This window comes from Microtus ochrogaster, chromosome 17, assembly GCF_000317375.1.
Source record: "Microtus ochrogaster isolate Prairie Vole_2 chromosome 17, MicOch1.0, whole genome shotgun sequence".
NCBI lineage: Eukaryota > Metazoa > Chordata > Mammalia > Rodentia > Cricetidae > Microtus > Microtus ochrogaster.
In genome coordinates this window covers 15,798,821-15,804,820 of record NC_022019.1, presented here as the reverse complement: position 1 = coordinate 15,804,820, position 6,000 = coordinate 15,798,821, and the positions used below count along the sequence as shown (strand labels likewise).

The following is a 6,000-nucleotide window of genomic DNA, read 5'->3' as shown; positions in this document are numbered from 1 at the left end:
ACTCCAAGGCAGATGACACCAAGCTCCCAGCTCTCCTTCAGTCACAGCCTGAGGCGGATAGAGTGAGTATTCCCATTGCCCTAGTGACCAACCATAAGATTATTTTTGTTGCTACTTCATAACTTCATAATTTTGTTACTATTGTGAATCATAATGTAAATATCTGATATGCTACCCATATGAAAGGGCCATTTAACCCCCCAAAGGGGTCAAGACCCACAGGTTGAGAACCACATCACTGGACTTTGGAAGCCAACCCTGAAGCTTAACAGTCGTGACTCAGGGTAAGATACACTCTGTGGTTCTCCATATGGGAAGTGGGTATAGCAGTAGGACTTACCTGGAGACTACATCATGACTACAGACCCCACGGGGGATGGGGAGCAAGCCCGCGTTTGCACGCACTGTGGATAGGGTACAGGTAGACATTGGCCCCTCTGCCTTTCTATATAACACTGTACATACTTTACGAGCAGCCCGGTGGGGTTGAAAAGAGGGCCGTGGCCTTTTAGGTTTGGGTTTTGTGTGAGGGTGCCTGCTGCTCCTAATATTTTACATGGGAAAACTCAGCCGTGGTGCTAGAAACATTAACAACAGGATTTATTTACCTGGTATGTAAAACGTGGGGATGAGGCTGTGTTTAGATGCATAAACGTGAGGCAGGGGCAGAACTAAGCAGTATTCTAATCCAGATCTGGGCTTTACCACTCCCTGGCTGTGTGGCCTCGGGCAAGTTGCTTAGCTTCTCTAGACCTCAGTTTCTACATCTGTGAAACAGGGATAATAATGACTCTGAAAAGTAGATGGGTTAGTATTTCCAATGTGCTCGGAGCCCTGTCTGGCACATGCCTGCGCCTGCTAAATACAACAAAATAACCAGGCACAGGCGGGAGATAAAAAGGCGAGGAGGCATTCCCAAGCAATATCTCTGAGACTTAAATGCGTGACTTCCCTTTCATCCCCCCAACTCCTCACCCCAGAGGCAGTAGTTCCTGAACGGGTCTGCTGGGGAGGGAGCCCAATGAAGGGTTAAACCATGGAGTGCACAGAAAAACAAGTTCCATCTGGTCCCCGGGACAAAGCGACAGCCTGCGAAGCCCCCAGCCCGGGCTCCCGCTCAAAGGACACATGGCTCTTTAAAATTCCAACTTGTGGCTGCCTCGATCCGTTCTCCACACCCAAGAGTTCCCGATGGGATCTGCAAATGGCAGCGGCAAGCCATGCCTTGGCCCCAGAGCAGGCTGAGGGGAGTGCCTTCCCAGCTACCGCTCAACCAGGATTACCTGATACCCAGCCTCCACCTTTGGCTTTGCTTCAAGGTGGGCACTATCTCCCGTGGCACAAGAGGAAGACAAGACCAGGCTTGAGCAAGCGAGACTTTTGCTTTCAGACTGAACTCTGCAAATGATTGCTTTTCTATCCATACCCTTGGATGTTCATTGAGCTGGCGTGCATCTACCCCATGTGGTGACTGGATCCCCTTCTTTGGTCTACAGGCTAGGAGAGGTACAAGAACCATCAAATGTCCCTCCGAGGCTTAGAAGAAGCCAGATCAGAGGGGCAGGCTCAGCGGCTCTCACTTCAGCATCTACTGTGGGAGCAAGGACCCTCCATTTGGGCAGAGAAAGGAAAGCAGAATGAAACCAGGGCCCCCAGTTTCCGTCTCCCCCACCCCCAGGCACGTGTCAGCCTGAAGAAAGCTGAATCCTGCGCCTGCTCTAAGCCTGCAGAGCAGGAAAGTAATTCACAAAAAGTTGGGCAATTCAAAGTTCCGGTTTCCACAGCAACCAGCTCTCAGACCATTTGGGTAACCGAAGCCTTTTCTCTTCACAGTCACTTTTTTTCCCCTTCCCAAATAGCATTTTTCTTTATTATTAAATAATACTTGCTCATTGGAGAACATATGGAAATCACAGAGAAGTGTACAGAGGAAAATAAAATTCACCCTGAATTCCACCATCCAAAATGATCCAGTGTTAACATTTTGATGCATTCCCTATTTGTCTAGTTTTTTTTTTTTAATTTGCACTCAAAAAAAAAATTGGGGCTAGAGTGAAATTACTGTTTTATCATTTGGTTTCCTTTCACTTAACGTATATTGTGAAGCTTTTCAATAGCGAAGATATTCTTTAAGAATGTCATTTTTTTTAATGGCTTGCTGGTATTTTTTTCATATGGATAGAGTACATTCACTGCAGCCTGTCTATTACCGCACGTTTAGATGGCTTTCATTTTTTTCCCCTGCTATTTTAAACAACACTACAATGAACATCCTTTACATAAATGTCCATTTGCGGCTGATTAAGTCATCTGATTAGGATACATTCCTTAGGACTAAAGTTACTGTCCATACAGAGGAACATGCTAATAATTTGGGTACGCTTCACTGGATCGCCTTCCCGGGAGGTCGCAGCAACTTCTCCCTGTGTCTGCAGTGCACTTTCCCCTTTAAGATAAGGATACAAACCGCCATCTGGCTGCTTTCGCATAAAGTCTATACCATTTTTAAATTATATTTTAATGTGGGGCTGAGGAGGCAGTTCAGTTGGTGGGGTGCTTGCCTGGCGTGCTCTGAGTTCTGGATCTGGTCCCGAGTACTGCATACAAACCAGATGTGCCGAGGCATGCCTGCAATCCCAGCACTTGGGAGGCAGAGGCAGGAGGATTGGAAGTTCAAGACCATCTTCAGCTAAAGACTGAATCTGAGACCAGCACGGACTACAAGATTCCTTGTCTCAAAAAACAAACAAACAAACAAACAAAAAACATTTCTTAACCATATTTTTATGAACCTTCTTTTTTCTAGAATCATCTGGTAGCATTCTTTGCAACCTTTGTATCCTTTTTCTACGGATTATTCATCTCTCTGATACTGATTTCTCAAGAACCCTTATGTGTAAAGACAATAAATGCTTGTGTTGGACTTTTATCTCTGCGAGGCACTTTGGGGAATGTAGAAGAAGTTTTTAAATCTTGTAGCTCACATCTGTCCTGGCCTTGATTGGCGATCTTCTGATCCTCTTTTTAGGCACATTGATATGACCCAAATGCTGCCCTTCTGGTTATTCTGTGTTGGGTTTGGTTTGCATCAACTGCTGCAAGCCACCATGGGTTCGGGCAGGTGGGCAGCGGAGCACACACTTCCCTGAGATCTCTGAGGCAGGAGCCTGGTGGGCTGGCTCAGAGAACAATGCCTGGCGGAAGCAGGACCTGATCCACCTGCTCCTGCTCTCTGACTTTGGCCTTGTTGATACCTCCCTTTGGGGGCTCTGGGACACTGCTGATGATTGGAGGAGAAAAGAGACATTCCATGACTACACACCAAGCAAGGTACACTTCATACGGCCTTCCCTATCTGGGAGGATGAGGAGCCCCAGACACATGGAGAGTTAGAAATATGGAGATCCGCTGGGCGATGGTGGCTCATGCTTTTAATTCCAGCACGCGGAAGGCAGAGGCAGGCGGATCTCTGTGAGTTCAAAGTCAGCCTGGTCTACAGAGTGAGTTCCAGAAGAGCCAGGACTGTTACACAGAGAAACGTGGTCTCAAACAACAACCAACAAACAAAAAAGAAGATAGACTTGGTGAAGAATTCTGTGACATGGTTCATCATGAAGAAATACTGGGTGCAGAGAAGACCTAGGGTGTCTGGTCCCCCAATGTTTTTCTTCTCTCCAGTCCAACCCTACTTGAGGAAACCCAGAGTCCCAGGAAAAAGAAGAAGAAAAGGGGGGAGGGAGGGAGGGAAGAAAGGAGGGAGGGAGGGAGGAAAGGAGGGAGGGAGAAAGACAAACCTTGATTTTCACTCTCCTGCTACCTAGGCTCGGCCTTGCTTTGACTGTCAGGTTGTAAGTTTGCAGCAGTCGCCTGGACCACTGAGACTATCTGTCAATCACTTTGTTATCTCGAACATCACCACCACCACCACCATCATCTACACAGCGTCAGGGTCAGACACCAACAGACTTTGCATACAGGAACGGTGAGACCCAGAAGTTTCAGAAGACTGCCCCCCTGCTGTCATCATGCCCACAATGAATACACTGAATTGTACTGTAGGTGCTATGGGTAGCGATTGGGTTACCAGGAGAAAAAGAGAAAGTCAGAAGACTGGTCTGAAAGCTAAGCCCTACCATCAATATAGCGCCAAGCTGAAAAACTGCAAATGAATAATGATTGAGACACATGAAAAGAGAAACACCAGAGAAAACAACAGGAGAAGACCCTGCCAGGAGCATTATCTGCTCCTCTGCTGGACAGAGAGGGACAGGCCAGAGCAAGAGCACCTTCCAACAGGAGCAGCAGGAATGGAAAGAGAAGGAGGGGAAGTGGAAAGTCCCGCTACAAAAAGTCCGTGCCCAAGGAGGAACGGTGTTGACAGAGGTTTCTGTCCCACCAGGTCCCACAGCCATTTAGTCCCAAGTAAACACACAGAGGTCTACATTAATCATAAACTGATCAGCCTAATAGATCAGGCTTTTCTTATTGATTAATTCTTACATCTTAAACTAGCCCATTAATCTTGTCTATGTTAGCCACGTGGCTGAGAACCTTTTTTGGCGAGGCAGTCACATTTTGCTTTCTCTGTGCCTGGGTCACAACTGCAGACTTAAACTTCCCTCTTTCCAGAACTCTCGTTGCTCAGCCTCTACTTTCTGCCTGGTCACCCCGTCTATACTTCCTGCCTGGCTACTGGCCAATCAGCATTTTATTAAAATAATACAAGTGACAGGATGAAAGACCACTGTTCCACAGCAAAACAGAAATATCGAGAGCTATTCAGACAGGAAAAGAAAGAAAGAAGGCATGGAAGACGATGGTTACTAAAGTCTGCCTTACTGGCAATGGTTGTATGAGGAAACCACCTTAATATAAAAGTTCACTAGTCCGGTGGGCCTGCATTTCAAAATAGTCCGTGTCACACACCCTGAGCTGAAAGCCACCTTTTGCCTGCCAATGCTTGGTGTGAAAAAGCATCCATCATCCCCATTCTATACAACGCTGGGTGTAACCGCCACAGGCACAGTTGTTGATCTGATCGTGAGCAAGCTGGGCCTAGTGACACAGGAAGGCAAGGTGGGCAGAGGAAAGCGTGCCCAAGTTGCCAGCCATCCTGAAGATGATGGATGGGTGCATAAATGTGGTCTTGCTGGTGTGACAGGGAGTTTATACAAGTCATTCCGAATTATTATGGAAGACTACAAGCCGTCAGGGAAAACACCATGGCTGTGATCTTTCTGAATACTCCCGAGGAACCTTACTAATGTGCAGTAAAGAAAAACAAAAGAACAAACAAACAACAACAACACCACTCAGTTTTACCTAAAAGGAAGGAAGGAAAGAAAGAAAGAAGGAAGAAAAAAAAGAACAAATTCTTCTCTGAATCACATGCGATCAACAAACCTGTGCTAAGAGCCTGCTGTGTGCAGACTGTCCTCCAGCTTACAGGCAGCAGGGAGCTAAGCAGATAAATCGTCCTGCCCTCCCAGAGCTTAGGTTCTAGCTGTGGCATAGTGGTAGCAACAGAAAAACAAACTAGCAAAGCCCGGAGCTCATGAGGAAGTTAGACGTAGGTTGAAAGGTTGCGAAGAGGGGGAGAAGTGGGGAGGAGCAAGGGGACTCTGCAGGCCCTGCTTAAAGAGGTGACCTTCAAGCAAAGATCTAAAAGGGAGTGAAAGAGTCACGCAAGTACAGTGTGTGTGTGTGTGTGTGTGTGTGTGTGTGTGTGTACAAAGGACCTTTGGAATGCTGGGAAGCCAGCTAGGTTAGGTGGACACACAGCAGAAATGTTGAGGAGAGAAGATGCGAAGCCCAGGTCAGATCCCAGGGCCTCTGACAGGCACTGGCAGTGCAGGGGCTTTTACTCAGGAAAGGGAAGCATGACAAATTCTGAGCAAAGGTTTGAACTGATCAGGACCAGTGGGTTTAAGGGCTCCCTCTGATGGCTGCACTGAGAACATGCCGGGCCTTGGGGGACAAACAGACGTGGTGGTGACAAGG

The 6,000-nt window shown here is 47.2% G+C and overlaps 1 protein-coding gene and 1 pseudogene across 1 annotated transcript in view; one reads left to right on the top strand and one right to left on the bottom strand.

The window, feature by feature from the left end:
- Positions 1-5,158, top strand: part of LOC101993626 — a 51,356-nt pseudogene extending 46,198 nt beyond the window's left edge.
- Pebp4 (phosphatidylethanolamine binding protein 4) overlaps positions 1-6,000 on the bottom strand; it is a 223,706-nt gene that overhangs the window by 188,142 nt on the left and 29,564 nt on the right. The gene's annotated exons all lie outside the window — the stretch shown is intronic.